Here is a 16,067-nt window from a genome sequence, read left to right on the forward strand (position 1 = left end):
GTACTCTGTAAAGTGCTGCAGGAGATGTCAGTGCTATATAAACACATAATAATAATATGGTAGGACATTAGAATATGACTGCGGTAGGATTAGATTGTGAGCTCCTCTGAGGACAGTCAGTGACATGACTATGTACACTGTAATGTGCTGCAGGAGATGTCAGTGCTATATAAATACATAATAATAATATGGTAGGACATTAGATTATGACTATGGTAGGATTAGATTGTGAGCTCCTCTGAGGACAGTCAGTGACATGACGATGTACTCTGTAATGTGCTGCAGAAGATGTCAGTGCTATATAAATACATACTAATAATATGGCAGGACATTAGATTATGACTATGGTAGGATTAGATTGTGAGCTCCTCTGAGGACAGTCAGTGACATGACTATGTACTCTGTAATGTGCTGCAGGAGATGTCAGCGCTATATAAATACATAATAATAATATGGTAGGACATTAGATTATGACTATGGTAGGATTAGAGTGTGAGCTCCTCTGAGGACAGTCAGTGACATGACTATGTACTCTGTAAAGTGCTGCAGGAGATGTCAGTTCTATATAAATACATAATAATAATATAGTAGGGCATTAGACTATGACTATGGTAGGATTAGATTGTGAGCTCCTCTGAGGACAGTCAGTGACATGACTATGTACTCTGTAATGTGCTGCAGAAGATGTCAGTGCTATATAAATACATAATAATAATATGGCAGGACATTAGACTATGACTATGGCAGGATTAGAGTGTGAGCTCCTCTGAGGACAGTCAGTGACATGACTATGTACTCTGTAAAGTGCTGCAGGAGATGTCAGTGCTATATAAATACATAATAATAATATGGTAGGACATTACTCTATGACTATGGTGGGATTAGAGTGTGAGCTCCTCTGAGGACAGTCAGTGACATGGCTATGTACTCTGTAATGTGCTGCAGAAGATGTCAGTGCTATATAAATACATAATAATAATATGGTAGGGCATTAGACTATGACTATGGTGGGATTAGAGTGTGAGCTCCTCTGAGGACAGTCAGTGACATGACTATGTACTCTGTAATGTGCTGCAGGAGATGTCAGTTCTATATAAATACATAATAATAATATGGTAGGGCATTAGACTATGACTATGGTGGGATTAGAGTGTGAGCTCCTCTGAGGACAGTCAGTGGCATGACTATGTACTCTGTAATGTGCTGCAGGAGATGTCAGTTCTATATAAATACATAATAATAATATAGTAGGGCATTAGACTATGACTATGGTAGGATTAGATTGTGAGCTCCTCTGTGGACAGTCAGTGACATGACTATGTACTCTATAAAGTGCTGCAGAAGATGTCAGTGCTATATAAATACATAATAATAATATGGTAGGGCATTAGATTATGACTATGGTGGGATTAGAGTGTGAGCTCCTCTGAGGACAGTCAGTGACATGACTATGTACTCTGTAATGTGCTGCAGAAGATGTCAGTGCTATATAAATATATATACTAATAATAATATGGTAGGACATTATACTATGACTATGGTAGGATTAGAGTGTGAGCTCCTCTGAGGGCAGTCAGTGACATGACTATGTACTCTGTAATGTGCTGCAGAAGATGTCAGTGCTATATAAATATATACTAATAATAATGTGGTAGGACATTATACTATGACTATGGTAGGATTAGATTGTGAGCTCCTCTGAGGGCAGTCAGTGACATGGCTATGTACTCTGTAATGTGCTGCAGGAGATGTCAGTGCTATATAAACACATAATAATAATATAGTAGGACATTAGATTATGACTATGGTAGGATTAGATTGTGAGCTCCTCTGAGGACAGTCAGGGACATGACTATGTATGCTGTTGTGTGTTGCAGGAGATGTCAGTGCTATATAAATACATAATAATAATATGGTAGGACATTAGACTATGACTGCGGTAGGATTAGATTGTGAGCTCCTCTGAGGACAGTCAGTGACATGACTATGTACTCTGTAATGTGCTGCAGAAGATGTCAGTGCTATATAAATACATACTAATAATATGGCAGGACATTAGATTATGACCATGGTAGGATTAGATTGTGAGCTCTTCTGAGGACAGTCAGTGACATGACTATGTACTCTGTAATGTGCTGCAGAAGATGTCAGTGCTATATAAATATATACTAATAATAATATGGTAGGACATTATACTATGACTATGGTAGGATTAGATTGTGAGCTCCTCTGAGGGCAGTCAGTGACATGACTATGTACTCTGTAAAGTGCTGCAGGAGATGTCAGTGCTATATAAACACATAATAATAATATGGTAGGACATTAGAATATGACTGCGGTAGGATTAGATTGTGAGCTCCTCTGAGGACAGTCAGTGACATGACTATGTACACTGTAATGTGCTGCAGGAGATGTCAGTGCTATATAAATACATAATAATAATATGGTAGGACATTAGATTATGACTATGGTAGGATTAGATTGTGAGCTCCTCTGAGGACAGTCAGTGACATGACGATGTACTCTGTAATGTGCTGCAGAAGATGTCAGTGCTATATAAATACATACTAATAATATGGCAGGACATTAGATTATTACTATGGTAGGATTAGATTGTGAGCTCCTCTGAGGACAGTCAGTGACATGACTATGTACTCTGTAATGTGCTGCAGGAGATGTCAGCGCTATATAAATACATAATAATAATATGGTAGGACATTAGATTATGACTATGGTAGGATTAGAGTGTGAGCTCCTCTGAGGACAGTCAGTGACATGACTATGTACTCTGTAAAGTGCTGCAGGAGATGTCAGTTCTATATAAATACATAATAATAATATAGTAGGGCATTAGACTATGACTATGGTAGGATTAGATTGTGAGCTCCTCTGAGGACAGTCAGTGACATGACTATGTACTCTGTAATGTGCTGCAGAAGATGTCAGTGCTATATAAATACATAATAATAATATGGTAGGACATTACTCTATGACTATGGTGGGATTAGAGTGTGAGCTCCTCTGAGGACAGTCAGTGACATGGCTATGTACTCTGTAATGTGCTGCAGAAGATGTCAGTGCTATATAAATACATAATAATAATATGGTAGGGCATTAGACTATGACTATGGTGGGATTAGAGTGTGAGCTCCTCTGAGGACAGTCAGTGACATGACTATGTACTCTGTAATGTGCTGCAGGAGATGTCAGTTCTATATAAATACATAATAATAATATGGTAGGGCATTAGACTATGACTATGGTGGGATTAGAGTGTGAGCTCCTCTGAGGACAGTCAGTGGCATGACTATGTACTCTGTAATGTGCTGCAGGAGATGTCAGTTCTATATAAATACATAATAATAATATAGTAGGGCATTAGACTATGACTATGGTAGGATTAGATTGTGAGCTCCTCTGTGGACAGTCAGTGACATGACTATGTACTCTGTAATGTGCTGCAGAAGATGTCAGTGCTATATAAATATATATACTAATAATAATATGGTAGGACATTATACTATGACTATGGTAGGATTAGATTGTGAGCTCCTCTGAGGGCAGTCAGTGACATGACTATGTACTCTGTAATGTGCTGCAGAAGATGTCAGTGCTATATAAATATATACTAATAATAATATGGTAGGACATTATACTATGACTATGGTAGGATTAGATTGTGAGCTCCTCTGAGGGCAGTCAGTGACATGACTATGTACTCTGTAAAGTGCTGCAGGAGATGTCAGTGCTATATAAACACATAATAATAATATGGTAGGACATTAGATTATGACTATGGTAGGATTAGATTGTGAGCTCCTCTGAGGACAGTCAGGGACATGACTATGTATGCTGTTGTGTGTTGCAGGAGATGTCAGTGCTATATAAATACATAATAATAATATGGTAGGACATTAGACTATGACTGCGGTAGGATTAGATTGTGAGCTCCTCTGAGGACAGTCAGTGACATGACTATGTACTCTGTAATGTGCTGCAGAAGATGTCAGTGCTATATAAATACATACTAATAATATGGCAGGACATTAGATTATGACCATGGTAGGATTAGATTGTGAGCTCTTCTGAGGACAGTCAGTGACATGACTATGTACTCTGTAATGTGCTGCAGAAGATGTCAGTGCTATATAAATATATACTAATAATAATATGGTAGGACATTATACTATGACTATGGTAGGATTAGATTGTGAGCTCCTCTGAGGGCAGTCAGTGACATGACTATGTACTCTGTAAAGTGCTGCAGGAGATGTCAGTGCTATATAAACACATAATAATAATATGGTAGGACATTAGAATATGACTGCGGTAGGATTAGATTGTGAGCTCCTCTGAGGACAGTCAGTGACATGACTATGTACACTGTAATGTGCTGCAGGAGATGTCAGTGCTATATAAATACATAATAATAATATGGTAGGACATTAGATTATGACTATGGTAGGATTAGATTGTGAGCTCCTCTGAGGACAGTCAGTGACATGACGATGTACTCTGTAATGTGCTGCAGAAGATGTCAGTGCTATATAAATACATACTAATAATATGGCAGGACATTAGATTATGACTATGGTAGGATTAGATTGTGAGCTCCTCTGAGGACAGTCAGTGACATGACTATGTACTCTGTAATGTGCTGCAGGAGATGTCAGCGCTATATAAATACATAATAATAATATGGTAGGACATTAGATTATGACTATGGTAGGATTAGAGTGTGAGCTCCTCTGAGGACAGTCAGTGACATGACTATGTACTCTGTAAAGTGCTGCAGGAGATGTCAGTTCTATATAAATACATAATAATAATATAGTAGGGCATTAGACTATGACTATGGTAGGATTAGATTGTGAGCTCCTCTGAGGACAGTCAGTGACATGACTATGTACTCTGTAATGTGCTGCAGAAGATGTCAGTGCTATATAAATACATAATAATAATATGGCAGGACATTAGACTATGACTATGGCAGGATTAGAGTGTGAGCTCCTCTGAGGACAGTCAGTGACATGACTATGTACTCTGTAAAGTGCTGCAGGAGATGTCAGTGCTATATAAATACATAATAATAATATGGTAGGACATTACTCTATGACTATGGTGGGATTAGAGTGTGAGCTCCTCTGAGGACAGTCAGTGACATGGCTATGTACTCTGTAATGTGCTGCAGAAGATGTCAGTGCTATATAAATACATAATAATAATATGGTAGGGCATTAGACTATGACTATGGTGGGATTAGAGTGTGAGCTCCTCTGAGGACAGTCAGTGACATGACTATGTACTCTGTAATGTGCTGCAGGAGATGTCAGTTCTATATAAATACATAATAATAATATGGTAGGGCATTAGACTATGACTATGGTGGGATTAGAGTGTGAGCTCCTCTGAGGACAGTCAGTGGCATGACTATGTACTCTGTAATGTGCTGCAGGAGATGTCAGTTCTATATAAATACATAATAATAATATAGTAGGGCATTAGACTATGACTATGGTAGGATTAGATTGTGAGCTCCTCTGTGGACAGTCAGTGACATGACTATGTACTCTATAAAGTGCTGCAGAAGATGTCAGTGCTATATAAATACATAATAATAATATGGTAGGGCATTAGATTATGACTATGGTGGGATTAGAGTGTGAGCTCCTCTGAGGACAGTCAGTGACATGACTATGTACTCTGTAATGTGCTGCAGAAGATGTCAGTGCTATATAAATATATATACTAATAATAATATGGTAGGACATTATACTATGACTATGGTAGGATTAGAGTGTGAGCTCCTCTGAGGGCAGTCAGTGACATGACTATGTACTCTGTAATGTGCTGCAGAAGATGTCAGTGCTATATAAATATATACTAATAATAATGTGGTAGGACATTATACTATGACTATGGTAGGATTAGATTGTGAGCTCCTCTGAGGGCAGTCAGTGACATGACTATGTACTCTGTAAAGTGCTGCAGGAGATGTCAGTGCTATATAAACACATAATAATAATATGGTAGGACATTAGATTATGACTATGGTAGGATTAGATTGTGAGCTCCTCTGAGGACAGTCAGGGACATGACTATGTATGCTGTTGTGTGTTGCAGGAGATGTCAGTGCTATATAAATACATAATAATAATATGGTAGGACATTAGACTATGACTGCGGTAGGATTAGATTGTGAGCTCCTCTGAGGACAGTCAGTGACATGACTATGTACTCTGTAATGTGCTGCAGAAGATGTCAGTGCTATATAAATACATACTAATAATATGGCAGGACATTAGATTATGACCATGGTAGGATTAGATTGTGAGCTCTTCTGAGGACAGTCAGTGACATGACTATGTACTCTGTAATGTGCTGCAGAAGATGTCAGTGCTATATAAATATATACTAATAATAATATGGTAGGACATTATACTATGACTATGGTAGGATTAGATTGTGAGCTCCTCTGAGGGCAGTCAGTGACATGACTATGTACTCTGTAAAGTGCTGCAGGAGATGTCAGTGCTATATAAACACATAATAATAATATGGTAGGACATTAGAATATGACTGCGGTAGGATTAGATTGTGAGCTCCTCTGAGGACAGTCAGTGACATGACTATGTACACTGTAATGTGCTGCAGGAGATGTCAGTGCTATATAAATACATAATAATAATATGGTAGGACATTAGATTATGACTATGGTAGGATTAGATTGTGAGCTCCTCTGAGGACAGTCAGTGACATGACGATGTACTCTGTAATGTGCTGCAGAAGATGTCAGTGCTATATAAATACATACTAATAATATGGCAGGACATTAGATTATGACTATGGTAGGATTAGATTGTGAGCTCCTCTGAGGACAGTCAGTGACATGACTATGTACTCTGTAATGTGCTGCAGGAGATGTCAGCGCTATATAAATACATAATAATAATATGGTAGGACATTAGATTATGACTATGGTAGGATTAGAGTGTGAGCTCCTCTGAGGACAGTCAGTGACATGACTATGTACTCTGTAAAGTGCTGCAGGAGATGTCAGTTCTATATAAATACATAATAATAATATAGTAGGGCATTAGACTATGACTATGGTAGGATTAGATTGTGAGCTCCTCTGAGGACAGTCAGTGACATGACTATGTACTCTGTAATGTGCTGCAGAAGATGTCAGTGCTATATAAATACATAATAATAATATGGCAGGACATTAGACTATGACTATGGCAGGATTAGAGTGTGAGCTCCTCTGAGGACAGTCAGTGACATGACTATGTACTCTGTAAAGTGCTGCAGGAGATGTCAGTGCTATATAAATACATAATAATAATATGGTAGGACATTACTCTATGACTATGGTGGGATTAGAGTGTGAGCTCCTCTGAGGACAGTCAGTGACATGGCTATGTACTCTGTAATGTGCTGCAGAAGATGTCAGTGCTATATAAATACATAATAATAATATGGTAGGGCATTAGACTATGACTATGGTGGGATTAGAGTGTGAGCTCCTCTGAGGACAGTCAGTGACATGACTATGTACTCTGTAATGTGCTGCAGGAGATGTCAGTTCTATATAAATACATAATAATAATATGGTAGGGCATTAGACTATGACTATGGTGGGATTAGAGTGTGAGCTCCTCTGAGGACAGTCAGTGACATGACTATGTACTCTGTAAAGTGCTGCAGGAGATGTCAGTGCTATATAAATACATAATAATAATATGGTAGGACATTACTCTATGACTATGGTGGGATTAGAGTGTGAGCTCCTCTGAGGACAGTCAGTGACATGGCTATGTACTCTGTAATGTGCTGCAGAAGATGTCAGTGCTATATAAATACATAATAATAATATGGTAGGGCATTAGACTATGACTATGGTGGGATTAGAGTGTGAGCTCCTCTGAGGACAGTCAGTGACATGACTATGTACTCTGTAATGTGCTGCAGGAGATGTCAGTTCTATATAAATACATAATAATAATATGGTAGGGCATTAGACTATGACTATGGTGGGATTAGAGTGTGAGCTCCTCTGAGGACAGTCAGTGGCATGACTATGTACTCTGTAATGTGCTGCAGAAGATGTCAGTGCTATATAAATATATATACTAATAATAATATGGTAGGACATTATACTATGACTATGGTAGGATTAGAGTGTGAGCTCCTCTGAGGGCAGTCAGTGACATGACTATGTACTCTGTAATGTGCTGCAGAAGATGTCAGTGCTATATAAATATATACTAATAATAATGTGGTAGGACATTATACTATGACTATGGTAGGATTAGATTGTGAGCTCCTCTGAGGGCAGTCAGTGACATGACTATGTACTCTGTAAAGTGCTGCAGGAGATGTCAGTGCTATATAAACACATAATAATAATATGGTAGGACATTAGATTATGACTATGGTAGGATTAGATTGTGAGCTCCTCTGAGGACAGTCAGGGACATGACTATGTATGCTGTTGTGTGTTGCAGGAGATGTCAGTGCTATATAAATACATAATAATAATATGGTAGGACATTAGACTATGACTGCGGTAGGATTAGATTGTGAGCTCCTCTGAGGACAGTCAGTGACATGACTATGTACTCTGTAATGTGCTGCAGAAGATGTCAGTGCTATATAAATACATACTAATAATATGGCAGGACATTAGATTATGACCATGGTAGGATTAGATTGTGAGCTCTTCTGAGGACAGTCAGTGACATGACTATGTACTCTGTAATGTGCTGCAGAAGATGTCAGTGCTATATAAATATATACTAATAATAATATGGTAGGACATTATACTATGACTATGGTAGGATTAGATTGTGAGCTCCTCTGAGGGCAGTCAGTGACATGACTATGTACTCTGTAAAGTGCTGCAGGAGATGTCAGTGCTATATAAACACATAATAATAATATGGTAGGACATTAGAATATGACTGCGGTAGGATTAGATTGTGAGCTCCTCTGAGGACAGTCAGTGACATGACTATGTACACTGTAATGTGCTGCAGGAGATGTCAGTGCTATATAAATACATAATAATAATATGGCAGGACATTAGACTATGACTATGGTAGGATTAGAGTGTGAGCTCCTCTGAGCAGTCAGTGACATGACTATGTACTCTGTAATGTGCTGCAGAAGATGTCAGTGCTATATAAATATATACTAATAATAATATGGTAGGACATTATACTATGACTATGGTAGGATTAGATTGTGAGCTCCTCTGAGGACAGTCAGTGACATGACTATGTACTCTGTAATGTGCTGCAGAAGATGTCAGTGCTATATAAATACATACTAATAATATGGCAGGACATTAGATTATGACCATGGTAGGATTAGATTGTGAGCTCTTCTGAGGACAGTCAGTGACATGACTATGTACTCTGTAATGTGCTGCAGAAGATGTCAGTGCTATATAAATATATACTAATAATAATATGGTAGGACATTATACTATGACTATGGTAGGATTAGATTGTGAGCTCCTCTGAGGGCAGTCAGTGACATGACTATGTACTCTGTAAAGTGCTGCAGGAGATGTCAGTGCTATATAAACACATAATAATAATATGGTAGGACATTAGAATATGACTGCGGTAGGATTAGATTGTGAGCTCCTCTGAGGACAGTCAGTGACATGACTATGTACACTGTAATGTGCTGCAGGAGATGTCAGTGCTATATAAATACATAATAATAATATGGCAGGACATTAGACTATGACTATGGTAGGATTAGAGTGTGAGCTCCTCTGAGCAGTCAGTGACATGACTATGTACTCTGTAATGTGCTGCAGAAGATGTCAGTGCTATATAAATACATAATAATAATATGGTAGGACATTAGACTATGACTATGGTAGGGTTAGATTGTGAGCTCCTCTGAGGACAGTCAGTGACATGACTATGTACTCTGTAATGTGCTGCAGAAGATGTCAGTGCTATATAAATACATAATAATAATATGGCAGGACATTAGACTATGACTATGGCAGGATTAGAGTGTGAGCTCCTCTGACGACAGTCAGTGACATGACGATGTACTCTGTAATGTGCTGCAGAAGATGTCAGTGCTATATAAATACATAATAATAATATGGTAGGACATTAGATTATGACTATGGTAGGATTAGATTGTGAGCTCCTCTGAGGACAGTCAGTGACATGACTGTGTACTCTGTAATGTGCTGCAGAAGATGTCAGTGCTATATAAATACATAATAATAATATGGTAGGACATTAGACTATGACTATGGTAGGATTAGAGTGTGAGCTCCTCTGAGGACAGTCAGTGACATGACTATGTACTCTGTAAAGTGCTGCATTAGATGTCAGTGCTATATAAATATATAATAATGAAGTCTAATTGTAAGAAATTTTTACTTATTATAATATTGTTAAACTAGTAGCAGAAGGTGCCAGTCAAACAGCAGCTACAGATAAAAGGTGTGTGTGGGGAAGCATGTCGCTAGCGCTAGGCTAGCTACATGTTAAAAAAAAAATAGCCAAAAAAAAACCTCCTGCGGCCGTGCGCCGCATATAGTCAGAACGCTAGGGAGGTTAATCCATCTCTGTCTGAATCACACACCTGTAACAAGCATGCAGCTAATCCAGTCACACTTCAGTCAGAGCACCTGATCTGCTGCATGCTTGTTCCGGGTCTATGGCTAAAAGTATTACAGGCAGAAGATCATCAGGACAGCCAGGAAATGTGCATTGTTCAAAAGGAAATAAATATGTCATCCTCCATATCCTTCTCACTTCAGGTGTGCTTTAAAAGCACTAGCTGCCGGTGTGTACCCATGACTGCAGCTGTGCACTCACCAGGCACGTTCTTTCAATTCTGATTGGCCAATCACTGACCAATTGTACCCCTTCCATGTAGTTTGAGGGTCAGCAGATATTGACTACAATGACCTCATAGTTTTTCTGGTTGGGCTTGATGGACGAATGTCTTTTTTTAAACCAAACTACGTAACTATATGTAACATTGTGTAGGGAAATACTCAATAGAGATGGTAAAACTGGTCAGTGATTGGCTAGTAAGGGAGCCATACGTTAGTCGACTTGGCGGCCAATCGACCATCTGATTCGATAATTAATCATCTAATCTGATGAAACTCGGTGCTGCCCAGAAATCCGTCATGTTTGTTGATCAGACATGCTGCAAGATGTTGGGCCATCGTGGTCGATCGGGTGCGGTAATGACGAGCGATATTAAGACAAGCCACGAACGTGACGAAACCCCCGGCGCTGTTCCCCTAATGTATAAATGTGTACAGAGGCGGGACAAGGTCCTCCAGCACCCAAGGCTGAGACACCAAAGTGCGCCCCTCCATCCCTCCCACCCCAGCCGTCACACACTGATTGCTATTACACTAAGAGGCCCCTCCTCCATCCCTCCCACCCCAGCCGTCACACACTGATTGCTATTAGACTAAGAGGCCCCTCCCCATCCCTCCCACCCCAGCCGTCACACACTGATTGCTATTACACTAAGAGGCCCCTCCCCCATCCCTCCCACCCCAGCCATCATACACTGATTGCTATTAGACTAAGAGGCCCCTCCCATCCCTCCCACCCCAGCCGTCACACACTGATTGCTATTACACTAAGAGGCCCCTCCCCATCCCTCCCACCCCAGCCGTCACACACTGATTGCTATTACACTAAGAGGCCCCTCCCCCATCCCCCCCAACCCAGCCGTCACACACTGATTGCTATTAGACTAAGAGGCCCCTCCCATCCCTCCCACCCCAGCCGTCACACACTGATTGCTATTACACTAAGAGGCCCCTCCATCCCTCCCACCCCAGCCTTCACACACTGATTGCTATTACACTAAGAGGCCCTTCCTCCATCCCTCCCACCCCAGCTGTCACACACTGATTGCTATTACACTAAGAGGCCCCTCCATCCTCCCACCCCAGCCGTCACACACTGATTGCTATTACACTAAGAGGCCCCTCCCTCCATCCCTCCCACCCCAGCCGTCACACACTGATTGCTATTACACTAAGAGGCCCCTCCCCATCCCTCCCACCCCACCTGTCACACACTGATTGCTATTACACTAAGAGGCCCCTCCCCATCCCTCCCACCCCAGCTGTCACACACTGATTGCTATTACACTAAGAGGCCCCTCCATCCTCCCACCCCAGCCGTCACACACTGATTGCTATTACACTAAGAGGCCCCTCCCCCATCCCTCCCACCCCAGCCATCACACACTGATTGCTATTACACTAAGAGGCCCCTCCCCCATCCCTCCCACCCCAGCTGTCACACACTGATTGCTATTACACTAAGAGGCCCCTCCCCATCCCTCCCACCCCAGCCATCACACACTGATTGCTATTACACTAAGAGGCCCCTCCATCCCCCCCCCCCAACCCAGCCGTCACACACTGATTGCTATTACACTAAGAGGCCCCTCCATCCCTCCCACCCCAGCCGTCACACACTGATTGCTATTACACTAAGAGGCCCCTCCCCCATCCCTCCCACCCCAGCTGTCACACACTGATTGCTATTACACTAAGAGGCCCCTCCCCATCCCTCCCACCCCAGCCGTCACACACTGATTGCTATTACACTAAGAGGGCCACAGGGCCCACAACCTCCCCAACACCTTAATCTCTAGTTATCTGGCTGCAGTCACTGCTATGTATCCCCTTTTCTTATTTCTCTCTGCTTCATACACAATTAGGAATGACAGCTGAATGAATTGTGCGCCCCCTCCTACACTGCGCCCTGAGGCTGGAGCCTCTCCAGCCTATGCCTCGGCCCGGCCCTGAATGTATATGTGTGTGTAATGTATAAATGTGTATGTATGTGCATTTATACATTTCCTGTCCTGTGTCGCAGTGCCCCTCCATCTTCTCAATCTGTCACTTTTCCCTGTACACGCTGACGGCGCATAGCTTGCGCCCGTGTGTGATGTCACCGGACGGCATGTATGTGGAAAAGCGGTGGATTCAGGACAGGAAATGTATAAATGCACACATACACACACATTTATACATTACATACATACATGCACAGCGGTGAGGCAGCGGAGGCGGCGGGCTCAGCCAGTTCCCAAGAGATTTCATGCTGAAGTCAATCGGGACGCTGGGCTGGAGGGACTCCTGGAGACAGCAAGTTGCTGACACGCTGATGACCCCGAACAGCAAATTGTAAGCTGATTGCCCTGACTGGGAGCCGCAGACACATCCATCTATTCACAGGTACCTGTGAGCCGCGGGACGCCGCGGTGAGTTGATTCCTGGAGAGGAGTTCTTTTCCAAGTAGAGAAGGTAACCTGACTTATCAGTGTTCTGAGGGGGCAGCTGCCCGGAGAGATCTAGTTACATTGGATTGATTTATGCACTGAGTGCTGTCTGCGGAGCTACTTGTTGCCTGAGGGCTTGTATGGAGCAAGGACTGTTCTTATGCACATGAATTCATCTAGGACTGCGGATATGCTTTAGAGCAGAACTAGATCTGTCAATATCAGGACTGTCCTAAGTTTGATGTGGAAAGATATTCCTGTTCCAATTCAGCAAATCACAGGCACATGCAGTATAACAGATCGATCGATCTAAATCTGTAGTGTATGTGGATTGAGTGTCAGATTGTGTGTACCAGGAGTACTCCTGTATATGGATACCCGTGTCCTTATTGTTTTTAGGGGTTAGGGTGTTTCAGAGGGGTGTTTGTTACATATTTTTCTACCAATAAACTATTTTTGACATAAAGTTCTGAAGAGTGGCGGTTGTTCATAATTTAATATGAAGTCAATCGGGAATCGGCCTGTGGTGTATGGACAGCTGACCGATCTCTCTCTAATCAGATTCAATGAGAGAGAGATGTGTCTCTTGGTGGAATCCGCCCATCATTGCTAGATGTATGGCCACCTAAAAGGGAACCTGAAGTGAGGAAAATTATTTAAAATAAACACATGACGTAGCTGCAAATGAATATTACATACTTACCTCGCCATCCGTTCCTCTCAGAAGCTCAGCATTTTCTCCTTACAGTGATCCCTTCCAGTTCTGACAAGATTTTGTCAGAACTGAAATATACCAGTTGCTGTCAGTTATATATCAGCAGCTGTCAGTTACAACTGAATGTGCAAGGTAATGTCCATGTTTCCCTATGGCTCAAGTGGGTGGTGTTACAGTGTAACAGTGTGCTGACCAGGAAGCTGTTATGGGGTAATGGCAATTTTTAAAATGGAGGACGGAGAATTCCATTGATCACAGGGGACAAATGGGTTGCAGGAGAGGAGAAAGTGATTGAGGAGTAGACTACACAGGAGGTAAGTATGACCTGTGTATGGTTATCTTGACTTTTTATTTTCAGTTCAGGTTCTCTTTAAAGTGAACCCGGGCTGAAAATAAATCGATAAGATAAACAATTATATTTATCCTCCTACTCCTAAAGATGGCTTTTTTTTGTCATCCCAGGATTTTATTTTATATTTAAACATTTAGAAAGTAGATTGAATGTTTTGTTGTCTCTGCTCAGTTGCGGTCTACTAAGTGTCCCTAAATGAAAATACATGAACTATATTGACCCTTTCTCTCTCCATCTGCTCTCAGAAATCTGTAGAAAAATATATTCTGGCAGGAAAACCTTTATGGCTGTAATTTGCTTATCAGTGATGATTACTATATTCCTGACAAGGTACCAACAAGATAGAAGCTGTCACTTCCGTGCCTGGAAATTAACTCTATCAGGCAGCAAAATAAAGCAAGTAAAGCAGCCTGATTATTAATGTTTAGCACTGTACATAGACATGTTTATCTCATCATGTCACATGTCACCTCGGGTACACTTTAAATCTTAAAGGGAACCTAAACTGAGAAGGATGTGGATTTTTCCTTTTAAAATAATACCAGTTGCCTGACTCTCCTGCTGATCCTGTGTCTGTAATACTTTTAGCCACAGCCCCTCAACAAGCATGGAGCAGATCAGGTGCTCTGACTGAAGTCAGACTGGATTAGCTGCATGCTTGTTTCAGGTGTGTGATTCAGCCACTACTGCAGCCAAAGAGATCAGCAAAACTGCCAGGCAACTGGTATTGTTTAAAAGAAAATATTCATATCCCTCTTAGTTAAGGATCCCTTTAATATATCCAGGACAGGTCTGCAAGGTTAAAGGGCTGCTTACAAGCTCTTGTCGGACATGTTACGGGGTCTGTGCGTGGCAATAGTGAGTGGCGAGGGGGACACAAGAAGCCTCTGGACTGTGCGGAGGCTTCCCTCTAGCTAGGTGAGTATCTGTTTGTTGTTGCAGCTTTCGTCTCAGGTACACTTTAAGGCAAGTCTCCAGTTTTGCCAGCAGAGAGCTGAGTGCTGCCAGACACGCGGTAACAGAAAGCTACGTACAACATAATCGTAATAAAGTGAGATCTTACCTAGAGAAGGAGCGGCGTCCAGCATGGTGAGCACTATGAGCCCCGTCCTCCCGTTCCATCACAATATAAGAGCAGTGAGTACAGACTGCGCTCTCCTCCCCCTCCTCCGGGAATCGCTCCCACGTTTGGCTCGTAGTCAGAAGACGCATTGAATTGGTAAAGACAATAGAGTGTCGCTGTGCTGATCCGGAGTGTGCTGTAGTGAGAATAAGATGTGAGGAACAATGGTCAGCGCAGATGTCCGGATGTGCAGGAAATAACAAGACACGGAGAGACTCGGAGGAAGAGACAGAATAAGACAGCCGAGGGTCCAGCATCAGGTCACATGTCACCGGGCCACATGCTAAACAACCCCAACAATTCTATAGACTTGTAATTGGTGCACTTTGTACTTCCAGACAAACTCATAAACAGCAGCTGCTCCTCTGCGCAGGATGGGGGGGAGAGATAACGATGTTTTGCAGATGGACACGATTGCCTCATGTAGAGACCCATACTCCTCCTTAAAGGGGAACTGAAGTAAGAGGTATACGGAGGCTGCCATATTTATTTCCTTTTAATCGATACCAGTTGCCTGGCAGCCCTGCTGGTCTATTTCTCTGCAGTAGTATCTGAATAACACCAGA

General features: G+C 41.6%; 1 protein-coding gene across 1 annotated transcript in view; it reads right to left on the reverse strand.

Annotated features, from left to right (window-relative positions):
* Positions 1–15,660, reverse strand: part of LOC137519239 (serine-rich adhesin for platelets-like) — a 93,374-nt gene extending 77,714 nt beyond the window's left edge. Inside the window, exon 1 of the mRNA XM_068238114.1 lies at positions 15,442–15,660. The gene's annotated coding sequence lies outside the window, so the exon portion shown is untranslated. The remainder of the gene's footprint in view (positions 1–15,441) is intronic.
* Positions 15,661–16,067: the final 407 nt, after the last annotated feature.

This window comes from Hyperolius riggenbachi, chromosome 5 (genome assembly GCF_040937935.1).
Source record: "Hyperolius riggenbachi isolate aHypRig1 chromosome 5, aHypRig1.pri, whole genome shotgun sequence".
Lineage (NCBI taxonomy): Eukaryota > Metazoa > Chordata > Amphibia > Anura > Hyperoliidae > Hyperolius > Hyperolius riggenbachi.